This window comes from Apus apus, chromosome 2 (genome assembly GCF_020740795.1).
Source record: "Apus apus isolate bApuApu2 chromosome 2, bApuApu2.pri.cur, whole genome shotgun sequence".
NCBI lineage: Eukaryota > Metazoa > Chordata > Aves > Apodiformes > Apodidae > Apus > Apus apus.
Genome location: NC_067283.1, coordinates 15,183,007 through 15,200,658, shown reverse-complemented (window position 1 = coordinate 15,200,658; position 17,652 = coordinate 15,183,007). Strand labels below are relative to the sequence as shown.

The 17,652-nt window shown below is 39.1% G+C and overlaps 1 protein-coding gene across 2 annotated transcripts in view; it reads right to left on the bottom strand.

Annotated features, from left to right (window-relative positions):
* EPC1 (enhancer of polycomb homolog 1) overlaps positions 1-12,734 on the bottom strand; it is a 69,760-nt gene extending 57,026 nt beyond the window's left edge. The window contains exons 1-2 of one of the 2 annotated variants that reach the window (XM_051609638.1): positions 12,588-12,734; positions 11,755-11,858 (exon numbers count right to left, since the gene is read on the bottom strand). The gene's annotated coding sequence lies outside the window, so the exon portion shown is untranslated. Of the gene's footprint in view, positions 1-11,754; positions 11,991-12,587 lie in introns of those variants that run through there. The other variant, XM_051609639.1, reaches the window with a different exon arrangement.
* Between the last annotated feature and the right edge of the window lie 4,918 nt (positions 12,735-17,652).

Genomic DNA, 17,652 nt, shown 5'->3' with positions numbered 1-17,652 from the left:
TCAATTAAAAAAAAACAACAACAAAACAAACCCAAACAAACCCCCAAAAAACCCTTTAAAAATATTCTTGTACCTACCTAAAACTGTAGCAGACAACAATTAAAAATAGAACATGTTAAAGGCAAAGGAATTATCTCATTTGCCAACCATTTAAAAATAGTTCTTACATGCAGAAGACAAACCATATTTTCATAAACTGAGGAATATGCTAAACTATACTCTAAGTTGTGTATCTGTAAATATTTTCAATTTTTCATTTTACTTTAGACCCTGCTTCTACTGTTGTAGAGCTCACTAATTCATTGTTTATTTATATAGCAGTTTTGTTGACCTGTTTTTTGTGTTTTATCTCCGTAAATGCTGACTACTCTGAATTGATAAAAAGTATCACTGCTTCTTCCCCACCACAACTTTTAATAATCAGGTACTAAGAAATGACACATTATAAAGTTACCATACTCAGGTTTCTTCCCAGAATGACTTACTCCTTGGGGCATTTGGAAGGATACAGGTGGCTCTTTGGTTATCTAGTAAGCTCTAATGGGTTCCATATGCATATTTCTGTTTTACAGTTGCTAGTGATGCTTCTGTTCAAATTTGCTTCTCAGCTACCTTCTTTGTTTTGTTGGTTTTGTGGGGGTTTTTTTTATGCTTTATAACATTGCAGATAGCTATATTCTTTTAAATAATCTCAGTGAGCTATCTGGAGTTTGAAGTAAAATGAGATAAATGCAGGCAAATATAAAACTAGAGTGTCTTAATTATTTTATAAAATGTGACACTACAGTAGTAAGTAGATGCATATAGAAAGTATCTTAACAGCATGAGAATTTCAAACAAATACACTGATGTAAATCATAGGGAATTTCACCTTATTTGCTGTTTTAAAAGAGATAATGGAACTGTGAAACATTTAAAGTATTCAGAGACCATACGAGACAGGTGGTGTAAAACACCTTTGTGGTAACTTCTGCAGGGTTTTTGAAAGATAATTTAGGGTTTCAGAGCTTTGGTATCTCAAAGAATGTGATTATATATTAACTTAGTTATTTTAGGTGTTTATGGTTGAGATGCAATAGGTACAAAGCTTGTTTGAAGTTCTTTCTGAATCATAATTTGAAGCAGTGACCCAGCAAATCTCCTCAATTCGTATCTCAATGAAGGCAAAGCAATTTGTCTTACATATATATATGAATTTTTATTTCTGCAGTGAAAAAGTAGGTACATGTACTGCATGGCCAAATCCTTTGGTTACCTTTTATTTTGTGGAAGTACTTCCGATTTACACTGCAGAATACCAAATAGAGATGAGAAGGGGAAATACTGCATTTAATCTCCTATTTCTGTTGCTGTTCAGCAGCTAATAAGTAAACATAATCCTTTTGATTCCAAAGCTGCCTAAAAAAATATATATATTCAATTCGAAGTTATAAGAACCTGGTAAAACAAGAAGCTCAGAAGTGTTAAACACAACCATGCAATTTTTCCACTATAAAAGCAATTGTTGCTGTTCTTATGAGCAGCATGTTCCTAGAAATGTCCAGTAAAACAACATTAAAAAACTACTTTTGTCTTTAACATTCAGAACTGAAGCACAGAAGTTGGCTTTTTTGCAACAAAATCTCACGTTTTAGCCCTTTGTTGCAAGTGTCCATACTTAAAGCTGGATAAAGCTTTACCAAGTTATCGCTGGGCTTCACATTTTAAAACTACGTGCAGAAAATCACGAGACAACATTATTTTGCATTAGGTAATGCTACCAAAAACAAGATAGGCTGAAACGAACTATAGTTCTGTCATTTCTCAGGCTCTCTGCATGAGACTAGCACTTTGTAACATGTTGCCTTTGTTAACAATATTGGTTTAAGATTGTGGTCCCACTTTCTGCTCTGCCTTTCAGTCTTTCTCCTCTGAAGCCACCCTGCCCCTTCATTTGTGTCAGCACAGTTGCTTATGAAGCTGCATTGAGCACCAAGTGGGAATCTGATCAGATACTTTAACAGCTCAGCAAAAAAAGGCCTCAACTACATAAATCAGAAGAAAAGCCACTTGAAAAGACCCATGTTTGAAATTATGTTCTCGTAGTAGATACAGGGTACTATCCCTGACCTCTTCCTTCACATGGTCCAGTTTGTGAAGACCATAGAATAGTGGTCTGGAATCATAAAACATGCAAAAAGGCTCTGAAAATTATAAAACTGTATATGCAATTTAATACTCACTCAAAACATTAATGTCCTGTCATATGCTATATTTGAAAACCTTTGCCTACAAGACTAGTGTCTGAACTAGTCTGTAAGTGAAGGACTCCTTGTTTTCTTTCAGACTGATTACATATCACTGTGTATGGGTGGGGTTTTATAGTTTCAAGTACACATACAACAGGCAAAATTTTTCCACATGAGTGAAAGGAGTTAAGTGCCAATTTAATGGTGTAGTCTTACTTGGGGAATGTGTTGCCAGCCATACCTATTGAAAAGTAGAGTCCAGCATCCTCAGGGAAACTGTCTGAACCTGAAAGGTATTGTGCCACTGAGCTATATCCAAAAGAAGAGGAAAAGCCAGTAGCCAGCAATTCTCTTCCCAAGAAGACAGAAAGCTGAGAGGAGCAGTGAAAGCTATTGCCACATTTCTACATTTGCAGCTATAGCTAAGCTCTTGAAGGTGGTTGCCTCCATAGGAGGAGCAGAAAGACTTCAAGATAAATTAAAGACTTAGGATTACTATTTTACAGAATCAATATTTGTCAGGACATCACCTGTACAGACAGAGGTCCTTTTACCATTCTCTTGCCTAAAATGTATTTGAAAGCACAAAGGGTTTGTGGGAGGTTTTTTTTGTACTATTAGAAAGGAATTAGCTTTCTTTGTATGGCTTCTTCAAGAGACTCAAGCTTTTGTGTGTGTAGGAAAAACATAATACCAGAAGCAGTTATTCTGTTACATATAGCAGTGGTAAAAAGACAAAATAATGCTGAGGCTCTTCTGAATTGAAAGATACATTTCCCTGTTTAAATTCTACTGGATTCAGAGTAGTTATACTGAGAATTGTAAGGGTTAAAAGATAAGTGATTTATGAGTTTCTCCTTTACTTTTCCATAATATATATTCCCTGCTAGATACAGCTTGAATTCTTCCTCTAGTCATCTCCAGCAACTCAATTGTGTCGAATGAGTAGTAAGACAAAGTTTTAAAATGTAACCTTTTTGCAAAGTTTTATCCAAAATACTTTGTATTCTGAAATATAAAACAATAATAATATTAAAATGAAAATGTATTCTTCTTTCATGCTAGTTACTCTAAATATTACGGTAAATAAAACTTGATCAGGGCAGGCAGGCTACATACCTCTTAGGCATGGGCTTCTGAAAACATTGGTTTATAACACGTGAATAATTTCTGACTCAAGTGAAGTTAATAATATGATTATGTATTTCCAGTAGAAGAGCCAGCAGAAGGGCAAAAATCTTACCCTTTTCTTGCTGGAAGTGCAAAGAATTGGGCTTTCCAAAAGGCAAACAAACAAACAAAACCCCAACCAAACCAAACAAACCCAAACCAAAATAAAAAACAAAGAAAAAGTCAACCAACCAAAAAAACCCAAACCAAATAAAAAAGCCCCACCTTCTCTTGCCAGCACAACTGCCAATTTGTTGATCAAAACAGCAAGTACAGATTACTCTGATATTCTGCAGAGGATAAAATGAAAGGCTAAAATGTAGAACGGAAGTAGAGAAATTATGACTGTACATAAGTCTGACAGTAGGCACAGGGATACAGCCTGGGTGCATACTGTCCTGAATCCTTCAGCTGGCCATGAAGATAAAAACCATCACACAACAACTCCACCACAAACATACACACCACTACATAAACCTTAGGTTGTCACAGTGTTTACACACTAACCCAGGTTAAAGGAGTGTACTGGGGACAAGCTACATTGTTTTGCATAACTCCAGAGAGTTTACTACTGTACTGTTAATAGCATGGCTCTACATAAGTGCAAATATATAGCAAATTCAATCCAGGTAAGCTCATATGCTCTAACATAATTATACTTTTTTTAATAAATAATTTGATTTAATACCTCATAATCCCAAGATAGGATTTCTATCTTTTAAGTCAATTTATGAAAATTGTTTCAAGTGCTTCCATTTCTGGGTAGCATGATCAAGTATTTGCAGAACTTCAGAATTATATTGCTGATGATAAATCATGTGGAGTTCTAGTCAAATATCTATAACATCAAATGTTTTAAATTGCAACTTCTGTATCAAAATGAAAGCAGTATACCTTATTTATACCTAAACATGAATTAGCTAAGCTTCAGAAGTCTTTTGGTGCAGGAAAGTGTACTTGCATCTTGGAATGAAAAGGCATTTCCTAAAGCATGTGATTAGACTGGGGGTAGGTGCAAGCTTTTTTCTTTTTCTTATGTTAGTGGGATCTACCTGCCAACCTCATGGATTCCAGACCAAATTAATAGGATTACATTATTAAGTATTAGATATACAGGTCATAATATATTTACTTAGGATACATAGATTTCTCTTCAAACAAACAAACAAACAAAACCCACAAATAACTCAGCTTTTGGATTTCAAAAATCTGATGTTACTAGTTTGCGAGAACACAGAAAAAAATCTGTCAGTCTCACATGTTGCTTCCTTTACCCTGCACACTGTGGTTTAATTTATACTTCTAAATAAAGCATAAGATAGAATGTTAGAGATACATTATTTGTCTTCTAGGATACAAATTCATCATTATAATATCTAATCAAACTCCACCATATACACTTCAGAGAGGTCTAGTTAAGTGTGTGTGTGTGTGCGTGCGTGCATGTGTGAACTAAGTTTGAATATCTATATCCAGCACAGGAGGCTAGATCAGAACACAAAACTGATCTCAGTGGTTTTTTGTCTGGTTGGTGTTGTGTTGTTTTTCAAGGGGTAGTATCAGAGACATAAAAATGGAAAACTCCAGTAGGGGTAAGCTGAAGAAAATACATTTTCAGAGGTCTGTGAATGTTTAAGGAGTGCAAAAAAAAATTATGAGGGTTAGTCAGATGTTGAGAGGGAAAGCATTTTGGTTTAGATACAAATATGAAGTTGCCTGGAGAAGATAGATATATTAGATTATTTTATCTGTATCTGTAATGCAGGTGGGCTCAGAAAACCCCTGCTGATGTGGTATCATTGGCATTTTCTCCTACCCCCCCTCTTCCTGGTGAAATCCTCAAGTCTTGTGTAAGGGCAACCTAAGATACACAACCAAGTAGAAAGTAGTTTTCTCAGACTATTTAGAGTACAAGCAGTTAAGGCTTAAGTACAAAAGGACATGATCTAATTAAAAAAAAAAAAAAAAATATATATATATATCAGGGGAGAACACAGAACATAGGAAGGAAAAGGGTTTCTCACAGTAAAGTAGCTCATCTAAAGCTCTGCTTGACTAGAGCTTCTGGGTCCCACAAGTTCCTGCAGTACCCAGTTTTTAGCTGGGAAATTGTTTCAGAGATGACCAAAGAAATCAGAATACTCTCTTGTGGAATCTTCATTCTTTATATGATGATAAATGGATGTGGGCCAAACAGAATGTCATCAGATGTAAGTTTTTTCCCCTATTTTATCCAGTGTGGCTTCTCCTTAAAAGATGCTGAGAGTGACACATGAATTGCAAAGATACACTCACATTGGCTGGAGGCATCAAGGTATTCTGTCTTGTAGAGATGCCTTTAAGACCATCAGAAGTAACATAACTGCTTTGCACTGTAACATTTGAAATTAAACTTTAAATTTGTTCAGGAAAAACTCTATGAACCAATTCACCAGGGTAACATGCCTTGTCTGTGCCTGGCATTACAAATGAAAAGCTGTGGGGCAAAAGGACCCTTTGAAGAAATTATCCTTTTAGTCATCAAATTATGGCAGCAACAAGATTCTCAATAAACAGTTACAGGACCTAGGAGATGCTTGTAATGCTGAAAGGCCCAGATCTGAGTCACCTGTTTTTTTAGTCTGTTTGAACAAACATGGAAAATTCTGTTTGTGTTAATGAATATTCAAGATGCACACATTTGCGAGACCAGGGATGTCTTGCTTCTGTTTAACAAGTTTCTTAAAGCTCTGAAGGGCTTTAAGGGCTCTGAACCAATTTTTCATTACCTAAATCATGTACAAGTCAGTTAAACCCAACACTGGGGTGTGGGATTTATCTGATTACGTGGGGACATTCACATCTGAGCTAGTCATACTAGGCAGATAGAGATCTGATCAGGATAACCAGTGAAGTTTAAAATACAGTTCATCTCACAATAGGAATACAAAATTTGAGGGTTTTGGGTTTTGTTTGTTTGGGGTTTTTTGTTTGTTTTGGTGGGGTTTTGGGGTTTTTGGTTGGTTGGTTGGTTTGGTTTTTGTGGGGGTTTTCTTGAGGGAGTGTCTTTTTGTTCTTTTCTTTTTTAAAGATAGGATTTACTTAACCTGTTTCTTCTCAATTACTAGGATTACAGATTTAACAATACCCATCTAAAGTCAGGGGAAGCCAGTTCTACATTAAATGCTTATGATACAGTGATTCAAATTTACTCAGAAGCATAGCTTACTGTTAATCCATTGAAGCCTGAGCTAACACTACTTTACAGGCTCATTACCTAGATATCTAACTCGTAAGTGTAGGTCCCAGAGAAAAAAATAAAATGGATCCTGACAAAAAGAGGACTTATCTGGGAGGACTGTAAGTCCTTGGTTCTGCTCACTGCTCCTGGTACTTGCTACATTTTACATTAAAACATTATTCAGTACAATCCATGAAGCAGTCCTGGCAGCAGGGATGAGATCCAGCCCATCTCTGGGAATCTCAGTGCTCAACACACTGTAGAATCCAACTCCTGTTTTCCCCATTGACCAGCATTTTTCATTTCAAAATGGTCCAGATTGTCTTCAACAACGGAAGATGGGAGAGTCAGCACCCCACCATTCAAAACCATTAGTTCCAGGTTAGAATTCCCAGGACTGCAGAAGGCCTAGCATTTAGAGCTCTTGTTATTGTTATTGGTGCTCAAAGCAATAGGCTTTGGCATTCGTAACTGTTGTTTTCTGTTGTATAGTATTATATGCCTCTGAGCAACTTTCCGTTTATCACCTGGGATCTCCAGAATAGCATCTTAGCTCCCTGCACAACTAGTGAACACTGGTACTCATATTATTTGGCAGTTCCCATCTCTCTCTGTTGTTTTACAGGGAGATAGGCATAAAGAATAATTTTTTTTAGCAAAAGTACTTACTTTTTAAGCACTGCAATACCTGATTTAAGGGTCCAAATCTGACCACCAATTTTAGTCTCTAGCTATTAACAGTAGGGAATTTATTAAAAAAGCATCCTACTGAGGAAATTTGTAATATTGGTATCTTGCTCCTGGGGCCAAAGGACAGTCCAATGGTAACACAATATACTGGAAACATGACTTGCTAACAATCTAAAGAAGTCTGTGAGAGCTGAAGCCACTGGTATGTGGTCAAATGTCTCCAAGGTATATTGCGTTGCATATAACAACAAGTAAGAAACAAACTGTTTCAAAGGACTGATATTTACCTCTCTGCACATTTACTAACAAACTAGGATGTTCTGAAGGATTTGGACCTCTTCACTACAACAATAATCAACTTCTTGAGCTATTTGATGAAAGTGGAAAAATACAAAGAATCCTAAAAAGTAGAAGGACATGCTAGCCAGAGTGGTTTCCTCTGGCATAGAGGTGGTAGAGCAGATTATTTCCTAATGTTGAAAAGCCATGCATATAACATTTGAAGAAGTGTGGAAGGACTTAACTTTCTAGAAGAGTCTGAAGCAAGCGAGAAATATATAATCCTTTTTCACAGCTGGGAAACAGGTGACCCTTGAAGCAAGTAATAAAAAAATTATTCATTGCTCTAACTTTATGCTGACACGTATGATATAAAGTACTATAGATAAAGTCATGAAGGGTGAGAAACAAAACTCTATATCACAAGATTCAGAACATGAAGATGCCTTTCCCCACGTGCTCCTGAAACCTTGATGGGTGTTGAATAGTTTAGAACCTTCAAAAGGGAACAGCCAGGAGTCCCAGCTGCCAAGGTTTGTTATCCCCCACAGGAAAACTGAGAACACAGTGATATATGAGTGAGTGAAGCAGGAGCTGTGGCTTTTATTTGAACTGAGTCACAAATTATGATCTTTATAACACCAGCACAAATCTGGGGAAGAGTCTTCAAATTATTATTGGCTAACTTTGGAAGCTGGTTAAATCTGCCTGGGATGTACTCATCTGCACTTCTATGAAAACTGTATAAAGACAGCCATCTTTACCCTGGGTCTCTTACTTGAGTATATAATAGCAGTATCAGGAGGAGGAATGCTGTAAAGGCTCACAGAACATTTGGTCAATCAGGATGAGTTAAGATCTTGTAAACCAAATAATCTTTTCCAGTAAGATGCTATAGTTCAAACAGCTTTACTCTAGGAGAGTCAAATATCTTTGAAAGGTCCATGGAGTCTTACGTAGGGTTGCTAGGCAAAAGGGAAACTGTATTAGGAAAAAAATTTTGCCACCTTAGAAAGGAAGGGATAAATCCTGGAATTCCACAGACAGCCATTTCAGATGGAGTGGGTAAAACACAGAAACATCCCCCCCCCCCTACCCCGTAAAGACACTTGCAGGCATTTCTGCAGAAGAGGCAAGAGGTAAATGAGTTGCTATTTGGCCTTAAGAGGGTGCTAAATCTGAATACATTTTTATTCCTTTTTTTGCAACACTTCTGCTAGGAACTATTTCTTGTTCAACAGTGGCTCAAAAATGAAGCAGGGGAGAAGTAAGGAAACCCCCAAGTTGCAAAACATCAGCACTTCACTCCTGCCACATTATGACTTCTGATAAGAGTGAGAACAGACACTTTCATCAGATGCAGCATCCAAGTTGCAAAACCATTACCAGTGTTAGGCAGTAGCCTCTGAGTGGGGGAAATAAGAGCAAATGTGAAGCAAGTTTCTATTCAGCATTCATGTTCTTTATGACTTCACTGAGCTAGAAGCTGCCTCTGAGCAGCAAGATCACCAGCAATCAGCTGATTCATGGCCTGCATGCACAGACTGTAGTCACAAGGAATCATCATTGTCATAGTCCAGGATGACAAGAAGAGCAGAAGCATGAAATTACCTTCATTAGTTTATATTTTGCTCAGTTTGCTCATCCATGGACAAAAGTACTGAATATAACGTAAAGGAGAAAATTAAAGTTGCATCAGAATTACTCAGATATACATAACTCAGTGATTCTCTAAGATTTATAATTATTGTAAGAGATTCAACAACAATTGGCTCTGCTTCCATCGGCATAACCCAAACTGTCGACCTTGTGACCTATCTATCAGGTCTCAGAGATGGAAGATGTCCAAAATCCACACTTTCTCAGAGACCCCATATTTTTATATTGTCTTCAAGACCTAAGAGTTACACCAGAACACTGAAGATGTAATGGTCATATTGCACTGTCACAAGGCTTCATAAAAGCAGATCTTGTCTAACATAGGAGAGATGATGAAACCAGACTGCTTGGATACAGAGGTCTCTTACTGGAAGAAGGTTATAAGGCACATGTACTAAATAAATTGTATCTTCCTTTAAAAAACAAGACACAACAACGACCCCCCCCCAAAAAAAAATAATTAGATATCTACTAGAAGTTGTTTATCAATTTCCATAGAGCTAAATAACTTAATAAGAGCATTTTTTTTAAAAAAAACAAGATCTAAATGCATTTTTTAAGATTAAAATCTCAAGATAAGTTTAGAGACTGTTTGAAACAGTCCAGTATTTGACAAATTTATTATTTGAAAATAAATAAGACACTGGAGTGTAAAATAAATCATAATCTAAAACTGTCAGCTTCATATCACTCCAAAACAATAGGCACACTGATTCCCTAAAAATGTGTTAAATTTAATGTTAAATTTATTTCTGAACCTGTTGAGTTTTTTAATATATGCTCTGATGATAGGCTTGACTATGTCTTCCCACCCATCTTCTTAAGGCATTAATCACTTCTGTTTTCTTAAGCACCTAATACAGATGTTAGCTTTTAAAACATTTGTGCTTAGAACCGAGGTGATCTGTAGGTTGTAACAAAAGAAAACAAGACACATTAATATATACCTATTTATAAATACATGTAAAACGCATGCTCCAGTTAGCAACAGGAAAGAAAAAACCCACCCACCTCAGGTGAATCCTGTTACAATCTGAAGGACTACGTTAGATTTTCCCTTCTTTACAATCCCACCTTCATATACAATCCAGACTCCTACAGACCTCCACAAGAAATTTGCACATGCAAGGGCACAAGCAAGAGGGACCTTACTATAATAACCAGGGGTGACTGTAGCCTTTAACTTCACAATAAGCAAACAATGGACTAGTTGCACAATAAAAGTGCACCAAAGCCTTCCATATTGTATGTAAAAAAAATTAAAAAAAACCAAAAACCTTTCCTCTGCAGCCACTGTAAAATAATTTTGGGGGTGGGGCCGAAAAATCTCATTACTGAAGAAAACTGGTCTCTACGTACAGGATTGGGGGAGAGAAAATAAATAAATAAATAATATTAAAGAAAAAAAGAAATAAATCAGCTTCGTTACACAAACCAGCCGAAGGGTGAGGTCATTGCTGCTCCGGGCTCTAGTTCACGCAACATCATGATATTTCAGAGATACAATTTCATCGTCTTTCTAACTCATCTTGCGGTTACTTTTCATCCACCGAAAAGGGAAAAGATACAATAGCTGAAGCTGTGCCCCACCTTCCCCCGGCCCCCCCGGGGACGAGCCCGCGGAGCCGCGCAGCGCCGCCCGCGCCGGGCCAGGCAAAACAAAAAAGATCTCCCACCGGGTGGAAAAAAAAAAATAATAAAAAAAATACGCCTAGAAAAATGCCAAAAATTACAAAATGTCTCCCAAATGTACCTTCTTGGAGAAAAAGGAGTAAGCAAACAGACCGCTCACCGCCCCCTCCTCCCCCCGCTCCCCCTGCCCATCTAGACGAAGTGTGGTGAAATAAGAACCTTTATATAACTAATGCTTTAAGCTAAATGCCACAAGAGCGCTAATTTGTAAATAAAAAGGTCACCGTTTGGTAAGAGACATAACTTAATATAACCCCTGTTATATCAACCTCCACCCTCACCATATCAAGGGCAGCTTCCCCCCGTACTTTAGACCAAAGTAATCCATCAAGAGCCATCACAAATGGCATTTTAAACTCTGTTAGCTACGACCAGAACACGTAACACCACCACAATACGCTTCTTTTTATATTAGAGCTGTATTAGATTTACAAAGACAGTCATAGATTTGGTCCTGGATCCGTTTATTACTCGGTAAAGAAAACCCTCAGACAAAAAGCCAGAACCAAAAAAACCCAAAAACCAAACATCGAACCAACCAAGTCCATCTCGAAAATATCCGAGTTTTTATGCTCTTAAATTGAACTTAAATTGCTGTTAAGCTTCGCGTGTATAAAATTTTAAAGAGGAAACAAAACTGACTTCAGCAATTGTCGATATTAAGGAGACATCGCTGGGTGGGATATACACGAGATCAAAGCTAAGAAAAATAGAAGGCTACGTCTTGTTCATCAACACAACGAAAACCCTCCCCAGCCCTAATACACGCAAAAAACCCGCAGCAACGAATATTTTTGGTTAAAATCACAAACTTACCTTCGGAGAAGGCAGTCCTTGCAAAACGGCTGTAACAATATGGACTGCATACTCGCTCTCCTACAACCAGCCACCTCCATGCTGCAAAGGGCTCTCCGAACATCCTTAAAATATTTCGCAAATGCAAAAAGTGAGACTTTTTTTTTTTTTTTTTCCCCCTCTCATTCCTCCCCGCCCCCCGTCAGGATCTCCGGGCGAGGAAGGAGGAGGAGGAGGAGGCTTCCCCGAGGGTCTGCGGGCGATGCCGGGGGCGGCCGGGAGCCGGGGCGGGGGAGCCCGGCGCCCCCGGGGTCACAACTTGGCCGGGGCCGGCGGCGGCTCGACGGGCTCGACGGGCAGCGCTCCCCCCGCACCCCCCCCCGCTCCCCCCGCCGCCTGGAAAAATGCAGTGTGCCATTTTACACCCGCCTTTGAAACACACAGGACCAAAGTCTAGCGCTGGTTTTCGGTGACACTGCAAAACTACGGCTCGCTTCACGCAAACACCCCCCCCCCCCTCGCCTCATCCCTCCCTTCAATGAGAGCAGCCGCCTCGTGAGAATTAATAAAGAAAGACAGCTGGAGAAAAGAATTACGAGACTTTGCTGCTCTCTCTCCCCCGCCCCCCCACCAACCCTCGACAGCCCCCCCCTCCTAATCCCGAAGCAAGTTTCTGCCGCCCCGCGCATCCCCCGCCTGTGCCCCCGCGGCTGCTCCAGCCCGGCCGCGCTCCGGCAGCCTCGCCGCATCTGAAACAGCCAGTCATGCCTGAAACAAAAATCCATGATTCCTGGAAAGTGGGGAGGCTTGAATCCCAACAAATACTCCATTTACTTACAAATATAAATACCTACCTTTGAAAGAACTAAATTAACACTAAATTCAACAGATACATCCGTTATGGCAGGAATAGTTTTTCTATAAATACTGTTTTAAAAACCCCTCCTTATACTGACTGACAGAATTCTACCATGCTGCCCACAAACAAAATGGCTGTGGCACCGAGTTTTTTGGTTCCTCCCACTGTGCCTCCCCCTGGCCTCCAGGAAGTGGTAGAAATCCAAAATAAAATCCTCACGAAAAGTATAATGCATCGCTTAAACTCCGCACGGCCCCCCCCGACCTCACGGGTGGTAAAGCAGATTTACCAACGTTGTACTTTCTGGAGGATTTTTATTGTTTTTAAAAGGGCATCAATCACTAGGAATTTACATCACTGTGTAATTTGAACTTCCTGCTTTACATATTTATAAGGTCTTTCACCTATCTTGGCAGGCTTTCAAATTAAGTGGGTTGGGAAATTTGACGCTGTAGCTCTAGTTTGTGAGCTGAGTCAGGTAGTCCCTGTTGGAGCTGTGCTGTGGAGAGACGGGCAAATTCTAACACTTTCAGTCTTCAGTGCAAGATAAAATTACCCCCTCTAACATACATACAGTCTCGTAAGTGAGCATTTAGGCGCAGAGAGGACTCTGGAGTGAGGATTCTCAGCGATAACTGAAATTTGGGCCTCTTGCACGTAAATACACATTCTGTGATGTTTATATTTTCTCCTTTGTGCTTCACAGTAGTTTCCCTGAATGATGGTTTCTGTGGAAATCATCTTGGATTTTCTCTCATTGTGCCCGTGTATAGCGTTGCAGCCCCTTCACTTCTTTTTTTTGCATTCATCTTAAAAAGGAAATACATAGGAAGATATGACATATTTAAATTAGAGTTGATCATAAACGTGTCAATACGTGGTCCTCTATGTGAGCCACCAGTCTTGCCAGGCAATAGCACAGCTTCTCTTGCACACTGCCTCATGGGCTCCATAGGATCTGATTCATTTCCCGTGAGAGTCCTTTTCCTGCCTTTAGTAGGAGGTACAATGGAGACAGGCTGTCAGACCTGCTGAGCCTGATCCAGCACTATATTAAAAGACTTGAATTAATATTCCCATCCATTGCCATTCCAAACCTTTTTCAGAGGAACTGAAAAACCAGTGAAGTTGGTGATTTTTTTCCTGAACCACCTCATATTTCTAGATCCCAGATTTCAAAATTTTTCAAATTTGTCATTATTATTCTTTGTTTGTATCATCCTGCTGTCGAGCAGCCTTAATCCTGGACTGTGATTACAATTATATACCGTATAGAAACATCAGGCTAAAAGATAATTCTTGCCCCAAAGAGCTCAGAACTGTAAGACAAAAGACAGCAGATGGCTACAGACAGATGAAGGAAACAATGAGATGGTATTGATCAGCTGGGAAAGCACAATTTGCAACACACCATCAGCCTGACTTGTCTCTGTGCATGCATCATGGTGAAGAAGACATAAGGTAGGATTTATGAAGAAAATTGTTTTTCTGGCTGTTGAAAGAAGACTTCTCCAACAAGGAGGACAGCATAGAAGAAAACACAAAGGTGTTTGTTTGAAAAAAACAGCAGATGAACTGCTGAAGTCTAATCAAATTTGTATTAATACTTTTATAATGACAGAAAATAGATAAGAGGAAGTAGGCCATGAGAGCATTGAAAATACAGATGTAAAGCTTATGTTTGATTCAGGAGAGGCAATGAAAAGATCAAAAAGGCAAGGTAACATGGAAAAAATAATAAGCCAGGCCTGCTGGCAGTTAACAAGTCTTAGGAAAAGAGTTACACAGCAGTTCAAATTATGTGCTGAGATTTATTTTTTTTATTATTTTTTTTTTAATATTCACAGAATCACAGAATCTTAGGGGTTGGAAGGGACCTCAAAAGATCATCTAGTCCAACCCCCCTGCCAGGCAGGATCACCCAGAGCACATCACACAGGAACGTGTCCAGGCAGGTTTTGAATGTCTCCAGCGAAGGAGACTCCACAACCTCTCTGGGCAGCCTGTCCCAGGGCTCTGTCACTCTCACAGGAAAGAAGTTTTTTCTGATGTTTACATGGAACCTCCTATGTTCCAGTTTGTATACATTGCCCCTTGTCCTACCACTAGACATCACTGAAAAAAGCCTGGCTCCATCCTCCTGACACTCGCCCTTAACGTGTTTGTAAACATTGATGAGGTCACCCCTCAGTCTCCTTTCTCCAAGCTAAAGAGACCCAGCTCCCTCAGCCTTTCCTCATAAGGGAGATGCTCCACTCCCTTAATCATTTTTGTGGCTCTGCACTGGACTCTTTCAAGTAGTTCCCTGTCCTTCTTGAACTGAGGGGCCCAGAACTGGACACAATATTCCAGATGCAGCCTCACCAGGGCAGAACAGAGGGCAAGGAGAACCTCCCTTGACCTACTAACCACACCCTTTCTAATGCACCCCAGGATGCCATTGGCCTTCTTGGCCACAAGGGCGCATTGCTGGCTCCTGGTCATCCTCCTGTCCATCAGGACCCCCAGGTCCCTTTCTCCTACACTGCTCTCCAGCAGGTCAGCCCCCAACCTGTACTGGTACGTGGGGTTGTTCTTCCCCAGATGCAAGACTCTACACTTGCCCCTTACAGGGATTACTTGACTCCCTTGACATTTAACTTTAAATTACTGGCTTTGTAACTTATTAAACCTCTTCTTTCCACCTCTTTTTCCAAGTCTGGTTTGGTTTGATTATCTAAAAAGGATAAAAGGTTACTCTTTGTTATGGATGTTATGTGATTGTACTGCTTCTCCAGTTTATCAGCAATCTTTATGCTTCACCAGTCATGGGCATCAGGAGCAGGTGCAACGTGCCAACAACAGTCACACTACTTGCCACATACCAAAGTAAGGCAACTCCTGATACTTTTTCTGCATATCTCAAAATTTCATTTGCTTTCTTGCTGCAGTAACATTACAGGCATCTCTGTTCAGCAAACCATCCCATTAATTTCTGTATCCTTTGCTGTAACCCCTTCTTGGTCATGCCTTCTCACTTCTTCTGTCAATAGCACTTAAAATTGCTCTTGGAATTTTGCTTATGCCATTGGACAGATATACATGCTTCTGTATGTGGGCCCACCTTATTAAGCTGATCCAAATTGCCTTTTGCCAATAAGCCATTCACCACTATTTTCCTCTCATCCAAACTCTGCAGTATTGTGAGCATTAGTAAAGATCTATTTTTTTATTCATCTTACTTCAAGCAGTGTTCTTATTTGTTTCAGACACTGCAGTTGCGCTGCTGAATTTCTTTCCTTGTGTTGAGACCTCATCTTCGAATACTTTGTTATTAGACCAGGTAGATTTAAATTACAGTATTGTTACATGTTGATATGACATTCATCCTTTTACATCAGACGTTCTGCCAGGGAAAGTTCAGATGGTTTTAGGATTAATTCAGTAGGAAAAGCTGCAGGAAAAGAGCCAAGTCAACATAGGTGGAAAAGCAATTCATTTAAAAAGTGTATGGGAGTCTTACAAAAATAAATAAATAAATAAAAAACACCAAGCAAAACCAAAAAAACAAACAGAAACAAGCATCCAAAACATCTATTACTGTTGGTTGCCAAAGTACACCACACATCTCCCCTGTTATTTCTCTTGTATCCTTGTATGATGGTATGAAAGTATCAGATCCACTGTACAGGACAGTCAGCTCATATCCTACATCTTTCTGTACATTAACAATCCTCATGGGCTTTGGAAAGTATGTCCTGCTGAATTGTTGTAGGAAACAAAATGTGCCATCCTCTGGTAATTAAATCTGTGTCCATATGAAAAGTCCTATATAGTAGTACACTTATTAAATGTATACTTTAGCCACACCATATTGTCAAAGATGTATTTTAAAAAATCTGTTCTTTCAGTTGCTTGCCTTTAATTGGTTGAGGCTGGTGGGGAAGTACTGGGTGTGATTTCACAGCAAAGTCAGGAAAATTAAGCTGAAAAAAAAAAAGCTCACTGTGAAACCTTTCTTTTCACTTCTGGGATTGTTCTGCATGGTTTCCCTGTTATGTGCTGATATTTGGAAGAGAATCACAACAGCTTTTGTTCAGGTCTTGGAATTTCAGGTAGAAGATTATTTAGTGCTTTAGAATCCAAGAACTAGATCCCTATTGTTGTATTAAGATTGGTGCTGAGTAAATATTCACTAAGATGTTTGCAAGCAGAAGTAACTGTTAAAGCATCTTTTCCAGTTGCTTGCATTCCTCTTTTATGTCCACAATGTTTTTTCAGCCAGCATAGTTCCCAGACTGTAAGATACAGCTGTTGCCATTGCTGTTGGATTGTTTACAGTGTGTTGAGCCAAAACAAGACAATGTGCAATTGGTGCTTCTGCTTTATTAAATACATTCTGTTGTTTTCTCAAATGTTCATCTTCTGACAATTATGGGAATCTCTTATGGATTTTATTAATGAGCTATTATAGGAGGTCATTTTCCCAAATGATTTATTATACCTAGGAAACTTCAGCAGAAATGGCATGGATTCAGATAAGGTGAATAATGGCTGCTGTCCATCTGTGTTCCACTGACTTGTCTGTTGACTGGTTTATGTGTTCAGCAGATTTTATCTGCTCTTTTCTGAATTCACATTTGTCATTCAGAATTAAGGGCCGCTGCTGAAGACATCTCAGAACTGCTCAGAGTCACTCATGGTGTTCACTTTTACTGCTGCTATAAACAAATGCACCATGTGTATGGCAAAGGCAATGCTGTCACAATTTCATTTTCTTTTTTGAAACGTCCTGATGCTGGTGACATACTGATTGGAAGCCAGTTTAGTCAGCAAAAGCTTGATGAGCATAGGAGCAGTCTATTGAGGTAATTTAAGAAAAGCCTACAGTCCCATACAACTTTGAGTGAATGGATAAGGTCTGAATGATAGAATCAAAGTCCTTTACAATTCCAGACTCAGCAACACTATGACTGCAGTCATAAAAGCTTTGATTTCCTCTTCCTGTTTCTTATTAAGTTTAGCCTTTTTATAGATAACACTACTTCAGTTTGGGTACCTTTCACTGAGTAACTAGAATC